Genomic DNA, 25,493 nt, shown 5'->3' on the forward strand with positions numbered 1-25,493 from the left:
TTGCAATGACATGGATGGAACTAGAGGGTATTATGCTGAGTGGAAATAAGTCAATCAGAGAAAGACAATTATCTTGTGATCTTTCTGATATGAGGAATTTGAGAGGCAGGGTGGGGGTTGTGGGGGGAGGGAAGGAAAAATGAAACAAGATGGGATCAGGAGGGAGACAAACCATAAGAGACTCATAATCTCACGAAACAAACTGATGGTTGCTGAGGGTTGGGGAGTAGGGATAGGGTGGTGGGGTTATGGACATTGGGGAGGGTATGTGCTATGGGGAGTGCTGTGAAGTGTGTAAGCCTGATGATTCACAGACTTGTAACCCTGGGGCAAATAATACATTATATGGTAATAAAAATAATTTTTTTTAAATGCCATGAGATAGACCAAAGACCAGGGAGAGTTAGGGTGGGCTTGAGTCTTTGGGTCTCAAAAATATCATCATGATCATTATTCTTACTCCTATGCTTTCTTTTAGATATTATTTTTAGACAATTTTTGAAAAGATTTTATTTATTTATTTGACAAGCAGAAAGAGAGGAGGAAGTAGGCTCCTGGCTGAGCAGGGAGCCCAATGCGGGGTTCGATCCCAGGACCTTGAGATCATGACCTGAGCCGAAGGCAGAGGCTTTAAACCACTGAGCCACCCAGGCGCCCCTGATACTATTTTTAAAGTTCTTTTTATATTCAAAGCTCTGTGGTAAGTGCTTTATAAGTTGTAAGAGACACAAAGCATTTCTACATGTCTAACATCCCTTCCCTCTTCAGAAGTAATACGTCTCTTTTCGTGTGTGTGTGTGTGTGTGTGTGTGTGTGTGCGCGCGTGTGTGTGTTTGGGGGAACCAGCCCTTCTTCACTTTACCTCCACACAGTCCATTCTATGCATCCACACCACTGCCCTTTCCCTGTAGGATTTGCAGTGGTGGTAGCTATGGTCTGGATGAATCCACTGGTGGGCACATATCCCAAAATGGACTGAGCCACGCCAGGGTCTAGATTTTTGTTGGAGTGTTTGGAAAAGATGTATTCTCATTTTTCTCCTTGGGTGTGAGAGCCATTGCAATCTAAGGCTGACCAGACCAAGTGGCTCCCATGAGAAGAAGACCTACCTAAGAGTGAAGTCAACATGTAGGAAAGCAGAACCAAGAGAAGGAGACGGAGCAACGGCATCCTCAAGACATTTAAAATCTGAAGTCAGCTATTTCCAAAGGGAGCATTCCTCTGGGCCTCTAGTTATGGGGCTCAAGAAATTCCTGTTGAGTTAGGCTTTTGTTCTGGGTCACAGAAATAGTCAGGATTTTTTTTTTTTTCCTAAAAAGCTCCTGTGTTTAACCACCAATATTTCCAAGGATGTGTCCTGGTGAAACGATGTCAGTAATTTAACGTAGAATCACTCTCCGCCTGCCCCCTGCTCCCACCGGAACTCTTCTAGGACTCACAGGGCTGATCAGGTTTTGAGGCACTCTGGATCCAAACCCCAAACAACACAGCATCCTCACTCTTTTCATCTGAAACTGGTGAGCAAACCCTTTCCACCACTAGGTGGGAAGCCTGCTCTTACCAAAAACTGTTCTGCTCAATTCTATTCAGGGCTGAAATTGATGAAATGGCCCCCTCCGGTGGTGAGAGCAGCCACTATGTTCTCCTTGAAGAAACTTCCTTAGGTAGGAGACCTGAGATGAACCTAGTGGACTGAGACTCCACAGTCTCCTAACACTTACTGTGTTGATAATTGCACAGCTAGAAGGCAGTGACAATGGTGGGACTCGGGGCACCATTCAAGAAATCTCCAGTTTGACTGACTTCTAAGTACAAGGACAGAGTTCCTTATATCCTGGGAGTGTTCTTTCACAAGGGGAAGCTCATGAAGTAAGGTTTTCAGGAGTAAACACGAAGCAAAACAACCCTAACACAGTAGACTAGCTAATCTCTGGTCATTCTCTGTCCTGCAGAAGGGCAAGATTCAAATGGACATAGTATACCAGAATAGCAAAAAAATGCAGGCTCCTTGAAGTCCCTACGCATTTGGCCTAAATGCTTCCTGGCTTGTTTTTCAATCAGCTGATGTGAATGACAAGTTATAAATAATCAGGCGACCAGCGTGCCTTGCACTACACAGAGATGACCTTTATGTTCCCTGTACATCTATTCTAGTGGTCTCTAGGGAAGCTACCTGGAATTAGAAGAGTTTACCATGGATGTTAAAAATAACTTTCCTTCTTTTCCCTCTTAAATGTGATGGCACTCAGTGATGCTACAGTTCTTGAGATAATGTTTTAAAAAATATTTTCAGAAATAATAACTTTTCATTTTGCTGTCAGATTGGCAGGGCCCAACTCCTATAAAATTACTTGTTTAGTTTGAAAACGTGACTTGGTAGATGTCACTGCAGTGTGAGTTCTTGGTTTTTTAACCTCCCTCTGGTTCTAAAATCATGATGATTTTCTGAAACTGTTTATGGGAGAGATACAACTCACACCGAATAGGTACCATTCCTCCTTCTCTTTTGGAATGGTCCTGGCTTTGAGGTATCTGATTTGGGGGCTATTTCTGCCAGCCCCCAGCTGGTCCTTCATCCTCAGCAAGTAGCTTAATCATGGCCCACCCCAGTGCCCTGTCCTGGGCTCTCTCCTCAATAACACCCTCTCCCTGGGTGATTGATTACATTCAGCTTCGCAGTTCTACTTAACCATTCAGTTCTACTTAACCATCTGAGTCCTAACTTCCAGATCCCTCCATAAAGCTGACTTCCAAACATCTACCTGAATGTCCTATGGAGACTCTAATGTAGTAAAACTGAAATTAGTGTATTTCCTCCTACAACCTAGTTCCAGTTCATTTCATGTTATCAAAACCTGGGAAACATACCGGGATCTTTCCTTTCCCCCTCCTTCCTCAACCAACTCATCACTGTACGCTATGTTACCTGCTCCTCTGATGTGTCCGGTGTTTGTCCCCTTCTTACCACCCTAACTGACGTTGTCCTCATTCAGGCATTTGTCATTCGTACTTGAACTACTCCAAGAAATCCTGCTTTGAACTCAACCTACATGTTATAGCCAGAGTGACTTTCCCAAAAAACAAATCAAATCATGTTCCTCTCTTCTTAACACCCTTCAAAGGGGTTCCGTTTCATACACATACATTTAAACTCCATACACAAACATTTAACCATTTGTACAAGACCCTTCACATCTGGCAAACGACCACCTCTCTGGACGAGTTGTCCATTGCCACAACAACGCTGTGTAACAATCAGACATGAAATCTCAGAGACATCTTAGGAAACATTTATTGCTCTCTTGTCTGGAGTGGTCTGCTGGGTCAGTTTCTTTATCTTGGCTGGCCTTGGCCGGTCTAGGGCGTACTTCACTGGAATGACTGGGGCAGTTTGGCTCTGCTCCCTGTGTCCCTTGTCCTCCAGCAGGCGAGCCTGGACATGATTTATGGAGACGACAGAGGTGCAAGAGAGAGCACACGCAGAAACATGCAAGGTTTCTTGAGGCCTAAGTTTAGATTTGGCACAATATCATGTCTGCTGAATTTTATTTGGCAGTGAATGTTAGAAGATTGGCCCAGATTCAGAGTTCAGAAAACAGATTCTGCATATTTAATGGGAAGAACGAGGGTGGGAGTGGGGAACTGGAGCCTTCACTGTGCTCCTCATCTTCTGTCTTCACTGTTCTGTGCCTCTAATCTGGCTGCACAGAATGGATAGGAGTCTCCTAAAAATGTCCAGCTCTTTGTACTCCTGTTTTTTTAGCTCCTGCTATACCATCTCCCAAGATCCCCCTCCTCCAGCCCCCCAGGGACTGGCCCGAGGACATACGAGCTTGCGCATCTTGATCTGGCTCTGCCTGATCTCCCTCTGCCTCCTTTGTGAACTCTGTCCAGCCCTTACTAAGGTCTGCCTAAGACCTTAACTATTATTTTGTCCTTAATTTTTTATATGCTTGTTTGCCCCTAGTGACTACAAATCTATTCAAACCAGAGACCTTTCTTAATTACTTTTTTTACCCTTACGTACTCAAATAGTTATTGTCAAATATTAAACACTTTATAACTCTTGTTTGATTAGACATCTGGAAGTGTAACAAGTATGCGAGTGACAGGGCGCCTGGGTGGCTCAGTTGGTTAAGCATCCAATTCTTGATTTTGGCTCAGGTCAGGATCTCAGGGTCATGAGAAAGAGCCCTGACTTGGGCTCCACACTGAGCATGAAACCTGCTTAAGGTTCTCTCTCTGTCTCTCTGCCCCTTCCTCCTGTGTGTGTGCACTCTTTCTTCCTCTCAAAAAAAAAATCTATCTATATCTGTATCTATATGCATATATATATATATATATTACAAAATCTATCCACTTGTGTTCAGATCCACTGAATTGCTAAAAAGAAGTAGCTCATGAAGGTGATTGGTTTGGGAAACAACTTTTGGGTAAACATGTACGAGAAAACTTTTTGGGGGAGTAGTATATTTTTTAAGCAAGAGGTGAAAATGAGAGGACCGAGACACTTCCAGCCCCCTGCTCTAAAAATTCACCCCAAATAAGGAAAATAAGTTAGAAAAGCATCCATACCATTTTGATGAGATGAGGCGATCTTTATGACCCTAGAGACAGATGGTGGTTGGAGCAATGACAAATGACTCATCGCGGAGGAGCAAGGTGAGCCCAAGTGTCTGGAGAATGTGTGGGTAAGTACACAAAAGTCATTACAGGAATTACAGGGTCTAGCATGGCATAGAAAGAAAGGGCTGGAAGATGAAAGCGAGATTGCTGGAAAGTCTGGATGAGGAATATTAAGAACTCCCGGCTTGCTGTTCTTACCCATCACAGTCAGATAACTACGTATCTTGCACTCTCTCAGGAGAGGTTTGTTGCCTGGAGAAAAGCCAGAGAAGTTTAGGACTTGGGACCCCACAAGAAGAAGAGGGGAATGCCAAACTGAAAACAGGGGAGTGCTGAAATCTGCATGCGGAATGATGAACCTCAACCCCTGTCCCCGCAACGTCCAGCTCCAGAATGCCAGTCAGGCTCATTTGTCTTTAGACAGACTGAGCATCCTTCACTGGAGAACCTAAACTTTCCCGGAAAAAAAAGTCTCCAGATACAGACATTTGGGGGGCTTGACACACAACTGATCGAGTCCCCTACAACTCTCCCACACTCTGCATCTCTCCGAGACCTCTCATGCGCACAGAGCTTCCAGCAAGGTGAAGTAGGGAAAGCCCAGAGTGGAAAACCTGAGGAAGCCCTTCTTCCATTCGTAATGAGCACAGTCTTGACATTGCGTGTGTGCAATTCTGAGCATCTGTGCTCCCCCTTGCATTTTGTGTCCCAGGCATTTTGCTCACCTTACTAACTCCTGGCTCTGGTTTCCAATCAGCTTTATAATGCCCCAATATTATATATGCATGGACAACCAAGGATCGCCAGATATTTAAAGAAAGCTTCTAATATCCAAGAGAGACCCCACAACAAACAAAGTGGGAAAAAAAAAAAAAAACCCTCAGGAAATGGAGATAATGTGAGGAGAATTTAAAAAATCTTCCCAGGAACTATAATTTTCACATCCTTGGAGAGAAAAGAAATGTCGCATCTATTTAAAAGAGAAAGTGAGTGGCACAATGAAAAAAATGAAGAAAATATCAACGCGATCTAGGAAATTAAAAATATGATAACAAAATACAAATTACTGGAAAAGCTGGAAGATAAAATTGAAGGCTATCCCGAAAAGGAAAGCAAAAAAGACAGAAAGGAAAAAAAGGGACCGTTGGGAAGAAATGCTAAGAAAGTCAGAGTCAACACAGAATATTCGATATCTTATCAATAAGGCTTCCAAATAAGGAAAGGAAATGATCAGAAGTATAAGAAAATGTAGATGCCCAGGGTTTATCACTGGAGAGTTCTGATTCAGAAGGTCAGTAGGCTGAATTAATGGATTGATTTTTTATCTTTCCTCCAGCATCTTTAAAGGACACAGTATGACACACAGACACAGCAGGATTCCAGAACCAGTGAATTGATATTTGATTTGAAATGTCGAGGTTGGTTGTGGGAAGAGGGCATAAGGATGGGGATAGCTATGTTTTAAACTTATTTTGGAAGTGGAAAACAGCTACACATCAGTGTTCAGTGATTACAGGAAGTGGAGACAATGTAGCTGCTAAATGAGTCCCTTAAATATTGACAGGACTGATTCTAGTGTGGCTTGTTTAGTAGGAAGTGGGAGAGAAAGCAAAAATAGACCAAAGCAAACATTTGCTCAAGATAAATGAAGAGAAGTACATCCTCTCCGTGCTCCTCCTCCCCTATGAAAACATGGCCATAAACTCCCGACAAGTTTGTTTGCCTCACATTTCTATTGTTATGGCCATGGTTGTGACTTAGCACATTCTAACGACTTTTATTTGTGCTTATCTGTCTGTCTAAATGCTAGGTAAATATTTTATGCTTATATTGTCATAGCTCTTGAGGGATGAAGATTAGTGCTCTCCTTCATCCAAGACTGGAAAGAAGTAGTCAGCAGTACAGTCTCATGAAGATTATTTTCAAAACACAATCTCAAGTGAGGGTTTCCATTCTAAAGGTTATGGAACTGTATAGAGATTACCACAAAGTTCGTGGGAGAAATTGAGGCAGCTGTTTAGGTAATTTAAAAAGACGTCATTTTCCTGAAGTTTTAGATAATTGAGGCAAAAGTCAGTCAGCTCTGAGATAGCTGGATGACTGCCTTACTTCTCTACTGTGCCTTTTATGTGTAATGTGGGCCGCTGGGGAGTTGAAAATCTCTGTGGAGAAATCTCAAAACAGAGGAATGGAGAGTAGATGAAAGAAGTTTCATTTATCTTCCCTTTAATAAGTGAGGGAAATGTGCCATAACAACGATTCACTCAAGCTATATGGAATGTTAGGTAAAAGATTTTTCTGTCAGGTAATGTAATTCATGATATCCCGTCTTTACTGACTGAGAAAACATTTCTAGAGACACGTTAGGTAGAATTGTTGCAAGCACATTGAGAAAGGTCTACTCTTATTGAATTTGTCTATTTGTCACTGTACTGAATAGATGTATTTAGAATTAGATTGAATTTTTTAAAAAGATCAAAATTACAGGCATTCGCTGAGTGAAATGACAAAAATTCATGTTCTCTATTTGACTTACTATTTCATTTTTATTTAGACTACACTTTCCTTTGACATTATGTACCTAAAAATGAACAATGTATTGTGCTGTTAATACTTCTATTGAATTATACCGTGGGAAGCAGAAATATTCTGTTAACAAATACATTCAGTCATAAATTCAGAGAATATACTGGAGGTAGTGTCCAATATGAAATCATGAAACTTAAGCAAACTTTCAAGCAAAGAATAGCTGTAAATGAAACAAAATACTATAGTCAACCCTTGAACAACAGGGGGTTAAGGGCACACTATTGACCCCATGCAGTCAAAAATCTGTATATAACTTTTATATAAATCCCCAAAACTTCACCACTGATGGCCTACTGTTGACCAGAAGCCTTATACATAACAGAAGCAGCTGGTCAACACATATTTTGCATGTTGTATGTATTACATACTACATTCTTATAATAAAGTAAGCTAGAGGATAGACAATGTTATTAAGAACATCTTTAAAAACAGAATTTCTCTGTATTTCTCAAAATACATCCACATGTGAAATGGACCTGCACAGTTCAAACAGGTGTTGTCCGGGGCTAACTATAATTGCCCATGTCATAAAGTCCAACTCTGGGTCATCTGGAAACTTGCCATAAGTTTATTCAGCCACATCCTACCATAGCTATTCCAATGGGAAAGAATTTGCCATGCTTTTCCAAAGATTCTCCTCATGTTTATTAACAATGACAGATGTGTGAGTCAAGCGTGGCCTAATAAGATGCCAATTACAGAAGGAGACCATTAGTAGAATCCAGCCAGAACTCTGCTACCCAAGTGTACTTGAAGCTTATTTGATTCTTTTTAGAGCCCATTTAAAATTTGTTAAAATGTGTGGTGAATACTGATTAACTTTGGCAAATCATAAGCTGCCGTCCCTTTCTAAATACATTTAATATGATACTTTTAGGCAATAAAATGGAGCAAAGCAAAAAGGAATAATTCTTCGGACTAACCACAGACTAATATATATATTCACTGGATCTTTTTGGAAACCATCAAAGATAGGATAACAGAGACTAGTAGATAAATAGATATAGATACAAATATAGATATAGATACAGATATATAACCTATATATACATATAGATAACCAGAGACGTGTGTGTGTGTGTGTGTGTGTGTGTGTGTGTATTTATTCACTGGATCTTTTTGGAGATCATCAAAGATAGGATAACATTTCTCCCTAATCCTTAAATTCTTTCTCTAGGCTACCTGGCACAAAACATAAAATAAAAAGAAAAATAAATGATTTTTTATTCTGGGTAAATTTTAACAATTGTGCTTTTTTTTTTTTTAAAGGTCTATGTTCTTCCTACCATCGCTTCCTACCATTTACTATTGCCTTTTCCTTCTGCTTTACTGTTGTCCAAAGTTGCAATGGAAAAAACCCATTTCCATGAAAAATATCATCTCATGTATCGGAAACCATGTGGCAGAAGCAGACAGGGACTGGGGTTTATTAACACATCAACAAATCCATACTATCTATATATTGTCAGGGACTTGAAAAACATTGTCTGATTTAATCTTCAAAACCAGTCTGTGAAGTAACAATTAATTCCGCCGTTTTACAAATGAAAAAAAAAAAAGAGAGAGAGAGAGACTCAAGGAGTTTACATAAATGTACTCGAGATACATAGCAAGGAAGCAACAGAACTCTCATGGGGAGGTCAGATGGCGTGATTCCAAAGTCCACGTTCTTGCTATCTTGTCACCTAGACCTCAGCTCGTGAAGAAATAATGCCTACCCCAGTGCATGGGAGCGGTGCGGCACAAGGACGCCCCTCTGTGACTTCTTGGTGACCATCTGCAGAGACAGTTTGCACCAGAGTATACTTCCGCACCCTGCTTTCTTTATTGAGAAGCTTTTGCCTGGAAAACAAATGTCAACTGCACTCAGACGAGCGTGCTTAGTGAGGTAATTGATTTCCTTTCTGGAACAAGCCCCTTATCACAGATTCATTACAATAGCCCGGGGAATGGCTGGGGTCCTCGGACCACACTTGGAGCAGTGCAGGACCCAGAGAAGAGGCATGACTGCAGTGAACTCGTGGGGTCGCCGTTAGCCACCGAACGGTGCTGAGCCTCTTTGGAACTAGAATCAGTTCCATTGTACCCCTTGCCCCGGCCTTACTGGTGGCATCGTTATCCACTGCAGAAATCGAAGTGTCTAAGGATGCTCGGTATTTCCCACATAAGACGAGGGGAATGGTTCTGAAAAACAGGCAGAATCCTGACTTCAATCCTGGCACTTTCCGGAGCTCCGGTATGGAAATCAATCAATCAATCAGGCTGTATGTTAGAAGTGTGAGAGCTTTGGTAATTAGGATGGGCTGTGGCAGGAGTGCCATAATGAGGTTAATAGCCCTGGCCTGAAACCCAGAGCACATCAGATTGAAGGCTATAAGGCTTACCTTAAGGGCTGTTGTGAATGCTGTCCAGGGCTTAGCACAGCCTGGCAGTGGGGTTCAGTAGATGGCTCCTCTGTTATTAGGATCCACTTTACAAGGAAGCAGATCCACATGTGAAGGCACTGGATGTTACCTGGTGGGGCATCTAGTCACCGTACATGAAATGCCATCTTAAATTACGATTTCTTCCCATCTTAAAGCCTTTACAATCTCCCAAATGCCTCTCCTAAAATGCAAATACTCCAGATATCTTCTTATCTTTGGCTGGTATACAGAGAGGTCAGTTTCACTTTTTACCGTGTTATTTGCAAGTTTTCAAAGTAATCACTTCCTTCATAATTATAACAGAAGTATCTAAATTTCTGAAAAGGACACATCTGAGCTCAGCTCATTAGAATTAGCTTATGTCATAGTGTTTCCCAAATTATGTTTCACTTTATCACAGTGTCTGTGACATATGCTGTGTTTAAAAAAAGAAAAGAAATCATAGCAAATAAGGTTGGGATACACATACTCCAAGATTTGTGAGTCACATTGACATATTAAGGACCTGAACAAGCTTACAGAAAGAAACCTTTATCATCAAATTTCCCAAACGAGTTTGATTAGAGAGCACTTTTGTTAGGCATCACCTAGTCATAGTGTGATTTAAGATCACCCACTGCCTTAAGAGATTATTTTCCAAACTCAATGGTTAACTGAGAAATTCAGACTCTGTTGGTACAGCGCACAGATTAGGCATTTGGAACGAGGGGAATGTGAAGAGAGGATCTTCAAATGGGAGGCACGGGGATGATAGTGAACTCTCTCCTGCCTGGAAAGAGCAGATAAGAGAGACTCATGACCTTCTGCCCATTTCCAGTTTATTCATATACTAGCCACTGACCCGTTGTTTGCCACTACATCACCTAACCTTGCTAGACCTCAGTTTTTCCCTCTATCAAATGGGGAGGGGGCAATGCAAGACACGGTCTCATCCAGATCAGCTATCCTAGTCTTCAGTTCAATTTTGTTTTGGAAAAGAATGCATGCATGATCATTTTTACATTGATAGAAGTAGTGGTGTTATAAATTTGTTTTACCTGTTTAGAGGTTTTCATTTTCTTTCAAGGATTCTAGCCTGTTCCAAAGGTCCATCAAAATGCTTGATATAAAGCATTTCAGGAATCTTTTTAGTTTAAAGATTGCTACTTGTTCTAGCTCAAAGTCTCTATCTAGATTGTGATTTTTAAATAAAAGTTGAATTAATATTAAGATTTTTTTACATAATGGGAGTTATTTTAGTGGCTAGATCAACTTGTGATTTCATTGCCTTGCCTTTTATGTCTATTCAGCTCACTGACAAAGTGAATGAATCTTTAAACAATGGGGGAACTAGAAGATGCCTCATGCTCAGTGGCTAACAGGAATAACTCCATGAACCAGCAATTGTATTTCACTAATGTGTTCACTGTTGACTCAGGTTATCACGGTCTTAGGGTGGGATTAATGTATTTTCGCAAAACCAGGCCTGCATGTCAGGTGGTCGACTTTTGTGATGAGATGAGCTGGAGAGGATTCAGAAGCTTTATGGACTTAATAGCCGTAAAGTGAGTTGGCTGACAAAGGTAGAGAATAAAAAGAGAGATCCAGAGGGCATTACTAGCCTCTGAATAATAGGTATGCATATCCCTGGATTTTTAGAAGTAGCAGGTGGTCATGAGTCACTGTTTTCAAACTTGTTCGCTTTTCTGTTACATAAGGGAGGTATTTTGGCAAAATACATGGTTATATTGCAAAATAATTATTCGCCCATTACAGCAATTCCAATGATATTGCTTTCTTTGGACATGAAGTGTTAATCAATATTGCTTGTAGCAATATTTAATACTGATACAACAACAATTATTTTTGCTCTCAACCTTGGGTTTTTCCCTCCTTTTAATTCCTGGGGGAGAAAAACACTTCCTGTCAAATCAAAGTGATTTTTTTTTTAAATTCTTATGACAGTGTGATTATATAGAACATGAAGTCTCTTCTTTTACCACGTAGGAAGTACTTTGAACTTGTTAGATAATGACATGTCAGTGGTTATTTTTGATGAACTTCTTAAGAATACTAAATAGATTTGAATTAAAATTTTTTACTAATTCTCATTTAATATTCATTCTTTAGAACTGCAGTTAGCCTGGAGAAATTAAAGTCTTCACTCTAATAATCTTTCATCTTTCTAATTGAATTGATGTATATCTGCTATTTTCAAATCTCCAAAATGTATTTGGACTTTCATGGCTTAATAAGACAAGGATTTCAAGTAGCAAAGAGGTAAGTGATGAACACACTCTTTTAGTTCAATGAAAATAAAGGAGTTTAAAAAATGAAAATCAAACTAGCTAAGATGAAATAAGGTCTGAGGAAGTTCTAAGGCCTAAGACACAAAGGAAATCTCCATCTTTCAAAAGATTCCAAAGACTTGCTTTTATGCTAAGCTTTTTAAGAATAAAGTCCAAATGCAATGCAAAAACTGAAACAAAACAAAACAAAACAAAACAAAAAAAGGAACCCATTTGGAAATGTTTCGTGGAGACATAGCCTTCAATCTTCATAGTAGTTTGGAATTTTAACTGGAAACATGTATTCCTAAATGTATAGTTTGGGAAGGGAGCATGTGCAGTGGACTAGAATTTTCTGTAGCTTAGCCTTGGACTGAGGAATAGAAGACGTCTATTGTACCATTTCTCCACCCACGAGTTTTGCCACCACAAATCACATCATGTGAGTGCCTCAGCTTCCCTCATCTGCAAAGTGACAGGACTGAAGTGATTATTTCATTGTTCTTTCAGGCCATTTCCACCATATTATTTTGAAAAGCTTTATGATTTTTACGGCCAGTTTTTCTTTAGACATTATTGTTCCAATCCTAGCTCACTGGAGAGCTAATATTTTTACACATACTATATGGTATCCTTCCAGTTGTCTGAGGAAATAGATGAAGGTTTACTGCAACTTTAGGAAGGTTCATTTTTAATATCCTCAAAAATTGAGGAATTGAATTTTACTAGACAGTCTAGGTCACGAAGTAGGGCTTTCTGCCACTCAGCCATTCGGACAGTTCTATCACAAAAGCCTTTCTGTGAGGGTTTCAGGCAACAGGGTGAAACTCCTTAGAGCACAACAGAACTGAAAAGGCGCGCGAGAACTGCAAACCACCGCCATCCGTCCTGACAAACGCCTCACCCTTCCAGAAACTCTCACGACCCGTGTCAAAGACACAGGCCTTGATCTCATCATCGGTCCAGGAAAAAACAAACCCTCAACGTGCGTGTCTGAAACAAGTGTGCGACTTCGCCACGACTCCCGAGACGGTGCTTACGTTAGGGAAGCCGGAGTGTGAAAGACAATGAGGATTTCCTTTTATTTGGCAGGACAAATCAGTTTATAGAGTAAACCCATTGATGAGGAAGAGAAAACAAGCCTCCTTGACCCGGGCTGAACTTCCTCCTGCCGGTCCCCGCAGGGGTGAGGAGAATCTGGCTGACAGATTCCCAGCACACGGCCAAGGACGCGGAGCCCGCGGCTCCAGGGGCGCAGGGGCCGCGGCTCCGGGAAGGGCCACGTGCGCGCGCGCACCCGCGCCGGCAGGGCGGGGAGTGGGAAGACAATACGTGCAGCGCAGCAGAGCATCCAGTGGCCTTGCGGACCCCGTAGGCCTCTTCCTCTATTACATAACATCCTAACCTGGCTTCAACAAGAACCCAAATAGCAATTAAAGAAAAAAAATTTTTTTTATTATTTTTTTAAAGCTGTCATCTGTAAGCCACTTGGGCACTTTGTCTACGGGTAAAACGACATGGGGCTGTTTCATGAATTTTGGTTTCGTGAATTTTTTTGCCATGCCCCCTCCCCCCCGCCCCCATCCAGACTGAAGGGTTACGTAGCCAAGCGAAAATCACCAAGAGTGTTTCTGCTTGGAGTCTTTTGCTATCACTTCCCCCAAAGTATCCGACTTGGATGGCCCGGCTTCATCCCCTTTCTGTTTTTTGGTTTCTGAGATTCAGAAAGCCCTTCTATGTTCAGGGAGAGTCAGGAGGAACAGGAGGGGACATAAGGTAGTAGAAAGAAGAAAAGGAACGAGATGATCTATAAACTGGGCAGCCGTAGCAGAAGTGTAGAAGAAGGGTTGGTTTAAGGAAGTACTCTTCATGGATCAGACTGATCCAATAAGTTTTAAAAGCAGAACAGTCCTATTAAGTTACTCTACAAATATTTATTGACTGCTGCGTGCTTGCTACAACCTGAAGGGGAACTTGAACCTAAGATCCCTTCCCTCATTTCTGAACAGATTCAACACCTCACCTGCCCTGGCCTGGGTTCAACCATCACAAGGAACCACGCCCCTCAAACCCCCACCCTACCCACCCCACCACCGCTACCTCTGTGCCTCTCCCCGGGTTGCTGTCCTTCCCTGCCTCTTCTTATTACTTAACAGGTTCTTTGCTTCTGACCCTGGTGTGGGCCTCATTCTTGTCTTCTACCATTTCCTTAAACTTGATGATTAGATTAGCAAACCCTGAAATATGTTCTCCCTAAAACCTTGCTTTTGCCTTTTGCTATATTCTGTCACTTTTACTTACAAAGGATCTGCTCCACCATCAATGTCAAAGTACTCTGGCTGCTCTGGACCTTGTGTTCCCCCAAATTCATATGTTGAAGCCCTAACCCCCAATGGGTTGGTAGTTGGAGATGGGGGCTTTGGCAGATGAGAGGGTTTAGTTGAGATCATGAAGGTGGGGCCCTCGTGAGGGGATTAGTGCCCATAGAGAAGGAGATACCAGAGAGCTTGCTTTGGCTCTCTCCCTGTGCACACACTGAAGAGAAGCCCTGTGAAGGTCCAGTGAGAAGGTACACATCTGCAACGCAAGGAGGGAGCTCCAGCCAGACACTACCATGCTAGCACTTTGATCTTGGGCTTCCGGTCTCCAGACTGGAAGAAATAAATGCCTATTTTTCAAGCCACCCAATCTGAGGTGTTTTGCTATGGTAGCTTGGCCTAAGATACCGGCACAACACTTGGCCCATGTGAGGCACTTAATACATACTTATAGAATAAATGAATGAGAACTTGGGGGTCTTCTTAGCTCCTCTGACCCTTTTCTTGGGGGTCTGAGCCATAGATTCACTTACCCTCTACTCTTACCCCACAGAAACCAGCTCACCCTCAGACTCTTTCATATACTCCAGCATTGGACTCCCAGCTGAACCAAAGCCCTGGTTCCACTTACCTGGGAGAGGAGCTCAGACCACTGCACTCCCAATAGCTTAGCATTCATTTGGTGCATAAACATAAAACATTCACAATGATTGCCTTGACGCGGTTCTTAAACAGCTTAATATTCCACATGTAGCATAACTCTCTCGGGTAAATGGCTCACTCATGTTTGTGGAAATCTTTCTGGACCCTCTTCCTTTGACTAACTTGCTCTCATTTCTATTCTCTCCTCCATTTCCTACATCTTCGCTTTGTCTGCTGGGTACCATTGTAACCTGATCCCTTGATTCTAGGGCTGGTGTCTAATCTCTTATTTCTGATTGATGGCTCCCTCTTGTGGATATTGGTTTGCCCCATCAGTCCTACCTAGGCTGAGTTGGCTCTGACCCACCCCTTCCTTCCTCTCTCTTCTCTTCTCTTTTCCTTCCCTTCTCTTCCCTTCCCTTTTCTTTCATTTTCTTTTTTCTTTTATTTTCTTTTTTTAAAGATTTTATTTATTTGAGAGAGAGTGCACAAGCTGGGGAGAGAGGCAGAGAAGAGGGAGAAGCAGACTCCCTGCTCAGCAGGGACTGACTGACTCAAGGCTTGATCCCAAGACCCCATTCTTAGGGAGGATACATTCAAAGGACGAAAATATAAGAATATACTCTACGAGAAATATGATTGAGGTATAGATGAAATGTTAGGAAGAGTTAAGTCTGCTGGACAGAGTCAGGTGTGGCTACACAGAACCGTGAATTGTGAGAGAAAATGGGAATTTCTCAGGCAGACAAGAGGAAAGTTAGATCTTAGACAACATGCACTTTGGTAATCAGCTAGATGAAGCCCGGAGAAAGGGTGAATCCAAAATAGAGCTAAAGCCAGGTTTCTGGTTTCAGCAACTGGGTGCTGTCCCCCATACAAGAAAACACTGAAAGTCAGGAATAAGTAGATACTTCTTTTGATTTAATAAATTATTTCTTTGGAGGTGACACTACTATATATTAATATATGTAAATATTTTCAGCACATACTTGAATATTTAAAAATATTATTTATATCCAGATAATTGTCAAAACAATATGTGGCCAAATATGTATTGATATAACATTAAAAAAGTTTTTCTAAAATCTTTTATCAAGATTTTTGGCTTTAGTATATTCTTAGAATAATACCTATATATATGTCTTCTTCTGTAACATAGACTTTTAATATTTGACCTTGCTTCCTTAGTCCAAACTTACAAGATTCATTCACTTGTTCATTCAATTAAAATGTGGTCATCTTCTTTGAGGGGCATGCCCTGTGTGAGCCTATGATGGTGTAGACCATGATAAGTTGACCCTACTTAGTACAGGTATATTAGAGAATTTGTTACAGTGATCCTGGTTTCTGTTTTGTAAGACTCTGTGCACTATTAATATCTTTTGGAAAATATATTTTATCTTAGGATTGATGGGATTAATTGTATTAAGAATATCTCTGGGGATGCCTGGGTGGCTCAGTTGCTAAGTGACTGACTCTTGATTTGGGCTCAGGTCATGATCTCGGGGTTGTGAAATTGAGCCCCCTGGCTCCATGAGCCTGCTTAAGATTCCCTCCCTTCCCCTCCATCCAGTCCTCCCTCCTGTCCCCTTGCACTCCCTCTCTCTAGAAAAAAATAAAATAAAATATTTTTAAATTTAAAAAAATATCTCTGGCTGCCAGACTGTGCCATCATTGAGCAAGATTATCACAGGTTTTGAAATGTTGACTCACCTCAAGCACTTAACAAAGTTAAGTACAAAGATATGGTAAACAAGTAAAGCAGGTTAGTTAAATATATATTCTTTGAAAGTACTCTATTTGATGTGAATTTTTCTTAGCAGATGATGTAGTTTTACTCAAATTGAGGCAAGTAATCTCCCAGGAAGAGGGAAATATCTCAAAACTAGAGTGTATTAGCCATCTTACCTTATCATGACATTGATGCTATTATTTGTGCTTAATTTGGAATTGGGAGTGGCTGGGTGTCAGAGACTCCTAACCCTCCCTACTTACTGAAACCTGTAGGACTTAGCCAGTTTCATATTATTAGTAAAATAAATAACTTGCATAATATGTTTTGTCTTTTAATTTTTTAGGAAAAATTAAGTCTCAGAGGAAAAACCGAAGTTGTTTTTATTTTCAGCTTAGGTTTTATTGAAGAGGGCTAGCAACCCTCATGTAGCACATGAACACAGTACAGAAAACAAGCAGAGATGCTAGATACTGTCACAGGGATACTAACTTTGTTGTTTATTTGCCTGCTTCAATTAGATTCTGAAGGGACCAACAATGAGAAAACAATTAATTGGGTGTGTGGGCACACATGTATCTCCATGGATACTCCAAAGGAAAAAGAGAGCTGTTAACAGAGAGTATATGGTCCCCAGCCGCAGGATCTTTCACACATGGGGGCGACTCAAAATATATGTGTTGGGGGAATGGAATCACATCTGCCAGATCACTTTCCGTAATACAGAAGACAGCTACCCAGTTTCTGTTCTCTTGAAACCAATGTCACCTTCATTAAAATCTGATTATTCTAGCCTTTGGCTTGTCACTTGCAGAGATGATGCCCAGTGTCTGTTTTTCTGCTGGGCATTATAGCTGGAGTTGATGAAAGAATTATCAGGAAGATACAGACATTCTCTGCCCTCAACGGACTAACTGTCCCATGGGAATGATACATGCGACACAAGTGACAGTCATGAAATGGTCTAATGATAAAGGAACCCAAATGACTAGGAGAGCAAGAGGGGCACTTGGCTTTTAGGAAATAGAGCTGGGAGTGGAGCCCCAGGGAAGGCTTGTTAGGGGGGCAGGAAGCCCAATCCGGCTTTACCTTTTTTTCTTCTTCCTTCCTAAAAACTTTATATGATGGAAATGTTCAAACATATACAAAGTGGAGAGATGATTTAACAACTATTTACACGGGCGCCTGGGTGGCTCAGTTGGTTGAGCAACTGCCTTCGGCTCAGGTCATGATCCCGGACTTCCCTCATCGGGCTCCCAGCTCCTTGGGGAGTCTGCTTCTCCCTCTGACCTTCTCCTCTCTCATGCTCTCTGTCTCTCATTCTCCCTCAAATGAAACAAAAACAAAAAACAACTATTTACAAATGACAGTTTTGTTTCCTTTCTACTCTCCTCACTGCCCCAACCCCTCAATGGACTATTTTGAATCCAATTCCAGACCTCATCTTATTGTTCCATAAATATTTTGGTATGTATCTCTAAAAGACCAAGATTCCTGTTTTTATATAAGAAGTCATAACTACAATACAGTGTCTCACCTAAGAATCAGTAATAATTTCTTAATATTTTCAAATATCCACTCAGATTCCAATTTCATCTGTCTCAAGCTTTGTTGGTTTTTTTTTTTTCCCCGAGGTTCAGATGAGGTCCACATGGTGCATTTTGTGGATACTGGAGTACATTTTGAATGGGATGAAGTCATCCAAGGGAATATGCAACCCAAGTAGGAAGCAGCTTTTTGTATGTTTTCTTCACTGCTTTGTTATTTTGTGGTGGTTGTTCACCGTTTTGGTCAGTGCCTAGAACAGCACTTAACACATAGTAGGTGCTCAACCAATACTTGTTTAGGTGAGTGAACGGGTTACGGATGCATCGCCAGCTGAGGGAGCGGAAGTGAGTGTGAAGGTCTGAAGACCTATGAGGTCACAACGTGTGTGTGTGTGTGTGTGTGTGTGTGTGTGTGTTTTCACACCACCAAGTGATTCTCTGACACCTGCTGGGTGTCCTGCAGTTCAACTCAATTCTCACACTATCTACCCAGAGATAGCATCAGCTCCCCCAGGTTAAGGACTCTGTCCCAAAGACTGCCTTGTCACTTTAGCCACTGGTCACAAAATCAGGTTGTTCCCTGTGCTTCTGACCAACTGACTGAAGATCAGAGGTCCCCACAACCCCCTACTAAGGTTTGAGTCATTTGCTAAAGTGGCTCCCAGAACTCAGAGAAACATTCTACCTACTAGATCACCAGTTTATTATAAAAGGATACAACTTGGGAACAGTCAGATGGAAGAGATGCATAGGGCAAGGGATGTGGGAAGGTGTGCAGAGCTCCTCTACTCTCTAAGCAAGCAACTCTCCCCACATTTCCAAATGATCACCAGCCCAGAAGCTCCCTGAAGCCCGTCCTTTTGGAATTTTATGGAGGCTTCATTACGGAGGCACAACCAATGAAATTGCTGGCCATTGGTGATTGACCCAACCTTCAGCTCCTCTCCACTCCGCAAAGGTGAAATTGAAAAATTTCAACCCTCTACTCACAGGGTTGGTTCCCCAGGCAGCCAGCCCGCCCTCAAACTTAGGTTACTGAAAGTCATCTTATTAACATAACAAAAGACATCTTTACCTTTGTCAGCACGGAGGAAACTTAAATGGTTTTAGGAGCTTTGTGCCAGGAGCAAGAGAAAGACTAAAATATGTATTTCTTTTTATAAGGCACAATATTACAACAGAACATTTTGGGAACAATCCATTTTATGTGTGGCTGGAGCATAGACTGGGTGATGGCAGGATATGTGTCTGAAGCAGATCATGCAGTGCAAAGCAGAGTGATTAGGAACTTTCTGAGTACTTTCAGGAGAGAAGCAAGGTAATCAGATCCTCAGCTTGGAAAGGTCGACTTCAAGTTATGCCTGAGGGACTAACAGATCCCTTGCAGGTGGTGTCCCAACTCAGAACAATATCAACCAGGCAAAGAAAGTTAATTAAAGAGAAACTATATATTGATTGCTTGCCTCCCTCAAAGTTCTGGGAGAGAGCTCATCCTTAGCATAGTGAACCTCATCAAATTTTCCTATGTCTCTCTCCCACTAAAATCTGTCCCATGAACTCAGTTTGCACAGGCTCTCTTGAATCCTTGACTTGTATCTTTCCCTCATCTGTTTTGTTTTCCTGTCCTCTAATAAAAATCCAGATGGGCTTCAGGCTTTGCCAGTTTCCCTGAGCCTAGCAGGCCAGATGGAGGTCTCTTTAGTTCTCTAGGAGGCAGTTCTAGAGTAACATCTTGTCTCTGTCACTCTCACACAACACAAACTTCTCTTGGGTCTGCAGCACCTGTCTGAGGGTCAGTGAGATTCTGACTGATGCTTTTTTCCCCCGGAAGTGCAAATCCTAGTTATTACATTTGAAATCAGATCTCTTTCCTTTTCCACCAGAACACGGCTCTGTTACATACTTGAAAATTACATCATCAACGCCTTGACGATATGTGCCCTTCATTGGAATGTCACTGCTGCAGTCTCAGAATTTCACCTGGGTTCCTCTGCGTGTGGAGAGCAGCACCCCGGGGCTCTTCTGTGAACACAGGGGGAAGGCACTGGGCAAGAGGGGAGCCGCGATGGGGAGATGTCAGGCAGAAAGCCAGGCCTGCTGGCTCCCAAGAAGCTGGTTTCTGGCAGAATTCAGACTTTAGAAATGCATAAAATGTCTCGATTTAGGATTATACTTGATATCTGGGAACTAGATTGTTTTGGATGAAAGAGCAGTTAGTGGTAAGATAATGTTACAAGTTTTGGGCCAGTCACTTTGTATTTGTGTATTTTATAGCCTACTAATTTATATTACTGTATTTAAAACTTGATACTTATTTTAGAATTTCATTTAAACACCATGGGCTTCTTATAAGAAATCTTTATAGACCAATGATGAGGAGGTGGGTTGTTTTTTTTTTTTGTTTGTTTGTTTGTTTGCCCTTTCTAAGAAGCCACCACCATACTATCTTTGCTTTTATTGGATTTCTTTTAAAAGCCTATTTAGAAACAGACTTATTTTGAAAAACCTTTGGGAAAACTCGCATACTAAAAAATTCTTAATATCACTGTGAAAGACACCAAAAATATCCTCTGATGAATGGCTGTAAGGAGGGTTTCCTTAGATTTAGAATTAGCATAAACTCGAATTGCTTCATTACCAAAACAATCTTTTTGCCATCCAGTGGAAAGTTAAAGGATCATTCTCAAAGGGATGTTTAGAGAAACAGATGGGTAAAGTACTAAACTTGGAGTTTAAAAAACTTGTACATTGCAATAAAATCAAGAAACTCACGGGTTTCACTGTTTGCCTTCCACTACCAGTGAGTCCTTTTAAAAAGATATCAATATTCAAACTATTAGCAATTTCTTCTTAAATTCATGCTAATCCGTGACACAGTTCTGAAAGAAAGAATAAGAGGTGAAACAGACCAGTCATAAGCCTTAAGGGACATACTTAGCAATTCTTTTATTTATTTATTTATTTATTTAAATTTTCATTTATTTATTTGTTTATTTGTTTGACAGACTGAGATCACAAGCAGGCAGTGGGGGGGGGGGGTGGCAGGCTCTGGCTCCCCGCTGAGCAGAGAGCCTGATGTGGGGCTTGATCCCAGGACCCTGAGATCATGACCTGAGCTGTAGGTAGAGGCTTTAACCCACTGAGCCACCCAGACACCTCCATACCTGGCAATTCTTAACGAGAAAGTAGAAATTCAAGTGAATTGGTAACCTGTTAGACCACAGCTGATTTCAGCTCTGCCTTCGCACCGCGTTTCACAGGTGATAAAAAAGTAGCTTGATCCTGGTTGACAGCAGAGTGGACACTAGAGCATCACCTCTACCATCTCCTGGAGCAGAGTTTTCTTTTTTATGTTATGACTCTATATGTTTCTTTTTGCTTTGGAAACAGTTACTCCACATATATGCGGATTTGTGAGATTTCAAAGGGTCAGATCAGGAACAGAGTTGCAGGACATAGAAAGAAACTCAGATTGTATCCTAAAGGTAATGGGGAGTTATTGATGACTTTGGAATTGTAGAAAGCTCTCTCTTCCAAAACTCACTATTCTTTGTTTGACTTTATGTCATCTCTCAATCTCTGTATCTCCTCATTTCAATATTATCTCATGGTATAAATGATAGAATTGCTAATTGTATCATGTGGAAGTGGGTTCAGAGGTTCCCACATTGAGATTTTAGACATATTTGTAGCATATGTATATACTTATGGCTTTGAAGTCCTTCCTTCCACTAAAAAGGAAATAAATTGCAGAATGGTATATGGCTTCTGGCAAGAATACCATTTCAACTGTGTTTTTTCAGTAATGCTCTTTTTTCCCGAGTCTGGTATGAATTATGATTTCCAACAGTGGATTTATTTTTATAGAAAGCTCAATTTATCTTAGAAACTACTGTTAACAGCAGTGAAAGCTAAGGCCAAATATTGATGCACACTGTTTTAATGGCAAGCACTCTATTTTCCCAACTTTTAGTACAATTCTATAGCATCCACTGAACACGCTAATGTTATTACTGAAATGATTGAGAAGATGATGGAGAAGTGTTGTCTAACAGAACTGAACTTTCTTGAGGTAACCAAAAGGGGTGACACAGACCTTGTAAATTAAAAATAAGCATAGCAACCTTCTTCCATTGTTTTTTTTTTTAAATTTAAATTCAGTTAGCCAGCTTATAGTACATCATTAGTTTCAGATAGTGCTCAGTAATTTATCATTTTCTATAACACCCAGTGCTCATCACATCTTGTGCCTCTTTAATGCCCGTCATCCATTTACCCCAGCCCCCAGCCCTACCCTCCCTCTAGCAACCCTCAGTTTGTTTCCTAGAGTGAAGAGTCTTCCATTGTTTTTTAACTCCAGATTTTGTTCAAATCAGCAAGCCCCAGGAAAAGGTAATCTTATTTATTAATCCTCAACCACTCGTTTTCATTGATTAAATAATAAAAGTCTGAAACTCGTAGAGCTACCTAAAATAAGGCATGCACTGTGCTGAGCATTTTATGTACATGCTCTTCAATACCACGGAAATATATATATCTATTCAATGTATAGGACAGAAGAAGGATTCTGTGGCAAAATATTGAACATCTGCATTCAGCACAAGAGGGGCATCAAAGCCGAAGGATTCTCAGTCTGGGGTATTATTAGCATGTGGGAAGCTCAGCTCTTTGCTCTGTGCGAGGCCCCCAAAAGGCAAGGTGTATAGCATCTCTGGTCCTTGACCACCACGTGCCCATAGCGGCCACCAGTCCGCAATGTGACCTCCCCACCTAGATTTTCAAATGCCTCCTAGAGGGATGGTTGTATCCATGGGATGAGATGAGGTGATAACCGTCCTCCCTTCACTCAAACCTCTCTCTAAAAACAACTTTAGAAGAAAGATCTCAACACATTTGTCTGAAGCAAAATTCCTGACCAACCTACTTGATTGACCTAATGAATAAAGCTCTCCAGGCCACTGCATTGGTGTGAAAAGCTTAGGGTTATGAGTAACCCGCCTCCTTCCAAAAGGAGGAACAGTGGTGCATCCACATAGGGCTATAGTAGCTGCCATAGAGCTGTAGTTCCTAAACTTCAGTGTGCTAGGAATGGTTTAGAATGTTTACAACAATGTAGTTTTTGATTTAGGACCTGCATTTTGCAGAACAACTTCAGAAAAATGTAATTCAAGCTGTTACCTATTCTGCCCTTCTATATATACTCCCTTAGAAGATTTCAACTCCAGGAAAGTTATTTTAGACAAACTGGCAGTAAAACTCCCATTTAATAACAGTGTGCAGAAGACTGGGAAGATTCTAGTATAAGTTGAGAGCAATGTTAGAGGAAGAGACAGCAGTAGTCTTGTCTTAAGTATGTCTTTTGACAGAGGGTCAGGGGTCAGACCTATCAGAAGGTAGAGGAAATAAACAGCCTGACCCCTAGGAGTGGCCCCGCTGAGCTTCCTATATCTTCCCCAGAGGTGGGAATATGGGACATGACTTCTGCCCAAAGATGGATGGGAATGGAGGAGTGGTTTCCTGAGCTGTGATAGACAGGAAGTCTATGTTCACAGACACAGCTGTCTATCTTAATGGGGCTCATTTCCAATAACGAAGAGTAAATAAGAAAATATGTGCTGGAATTCATCCTCATTCCTGGTTGATATCCTCTAGAGGGAGGGTATTGTGTAAAACCAACTTATAATGGTAGCCTTCTTTCTATAACAGCTCCTCATTTATAAGGTTCGCCCCAGCAAACTGGAGAAAGGAGGCAAAATTTGTCTTTAGTGTCTCATCCCGTCTTTCTGCATTCTGCTTCCATACTCCATCCTCTTCTGTCATCTCCTTAGGCCTCCTAAGGAAGACCTTCATCCCTATTTTTCCAGAAGCTCATTCTCAGCTCGTGTGTATCTAATCCTCACTGGTGGCTTAACCAGAAAGCAAATTAAATTTTTCCTTTGGGAGGCATTGTTTCCAAGGTGTTCCCCAAAAATTATGAGCCTTTACCACACAAGAGATGAAATGCAAATAGTGAGTTCAAGCATCTCGGGGATGGGTATTGGGCAAGCTATCCAATGACTCTGAAACAAAATGAAGTGTCACTCATAAGGCTGATCATGTGACAGTGTGAGTTAGAACCTCACTGAAGTCATGTCAGGGTCTTGAGGAAATTTTGAATGAGCATGTGGTCCATTTGTAGACTTGCAGACACACTGATACTCAGACTCCTGGACAAATGGCGGGGTTTTTTTTCTTCTTCTTTGCATAAATTTCCACAAAAGAAAATTACAAAGAATAACAACTATTCCATCACCACAAAGTCCAATCTACTATCATTTCTCTCTCATGGGGATTGTAATGGTAGTGCCCCAAACCGCACTGACTCTTGCCATTACCACCCTTTTGCCATTGATTTCCCTCTCCTCAACCTCATGACCCCACATCTGGTAACATATTTACCACCCTGAACCCCGTGTGGTCTCCCACAAATGCTCATTAAATTATTGCCAATTCTGTGATTAAAACTGTTTTGTGGCTTCCCAGTGTCCCTAGGATGAAGACCTACTTGCCTGGCCTACAAGACCCTTCACGATCCTGACATAGCCTTAGCTCTCCCCTCCAGCCTCTCTGGTCTCCTTTCATACTTTCCCACGTGCCATCATGCTCTTGTTACTTTATGACTTTGCACAGGCTGTGCTAGCTCCCGCAGGCTTCCAACTGTGCTGCCCCAAAGCCCTCACCGCTGCATTGTTTCGATCATATTTTTGGCCCATTGCACCAACCACATCATTGTTTCTCTTTTTGCTGTATTTGTGTGCTGCTTTGATTAATGTTCATTTCCCCAACTAGACTATAATCTCTATGAGGTGAGGACCTGGGTGTCTCTTACTCATAAGTATATTCCCCATGTCACAGAGAGACCACAGTATGTTTAAAATGAATATACACCTAGTAAATGCATGAACTATTCCTCTTATCTAACTTTGGGTTAAGCCAAAGTCATTGAAAGCGATGGGGAGCTTCTGGCTCTCCCTTTGCTTTTGGATGTAATATACTATCAGTTTGATCAAAGTGCACAGGTGCCTCATTAACATGGAAATCAGGCAATATAAATTAATTCTAATGTCACTATTAGTTTATTAACATATATTGTTAATTTTCTTCAATTTGTTAATTATCCTCTTGTGCTCAGACTCTTATTTGGTAACTTGAGAGGGTTAACTCCACTACATAGGGGTTTAGAGCCCCTAGAATTTTCCACATTAGAAAAAAAGAATCTTTCTTCCTCTCTTCCTTTCTTCCTTCTTCTTCCTTTTCTTCCTTCCTTCCTTCCTTCCTTCCTTCCTTCCTTCCTTCCTTCCTTCCTT

General features: G+C 41.3%; 1 long non-coding RNA gene across 8 annotated transcripts in view; it reads left to right on the forward strand.

Moving 5' to 3' along the window:
* The window catches only part of LOC132025464 (uncharacterized), a 214,540-nt gene that overhangs the window by 175,624 nt on the left and 13,423 nt on the right, over nt 1–25,493 (forward strand). For 5 of the 8 annotated variants that reach the window (XR_009406584.1, XR_009406586.1, XR_009406582.1 and 2 more), the window contains 2 exons: nt 4,612–4,691; nt 8,485–11,731. The exons of 1 other annotated variant lie outside the window; for it this stretch is intronic. This is a non-coding gene — a long non-coding RNA (uncharacterized LOC132025464). 2 more of the 8 variants (XR_009406583.1, XR_009406587.1) reach the window with 2 other exon arrangements.

Source organism: Mustela nigripes, chromosome 10 (genome assembly GCF_022355385.1).
Source record: "Mustela nigripes isolate SB6536 chromosome 10, MUSNIG.SB6536, whole genome shotgun sequence".
Taxonomy (NCBI): Eukaryota; Metazoa; Chordata; class Mammalia; order Carnivora; family Mustelidae; genus Mustela; species Mustela nigripes.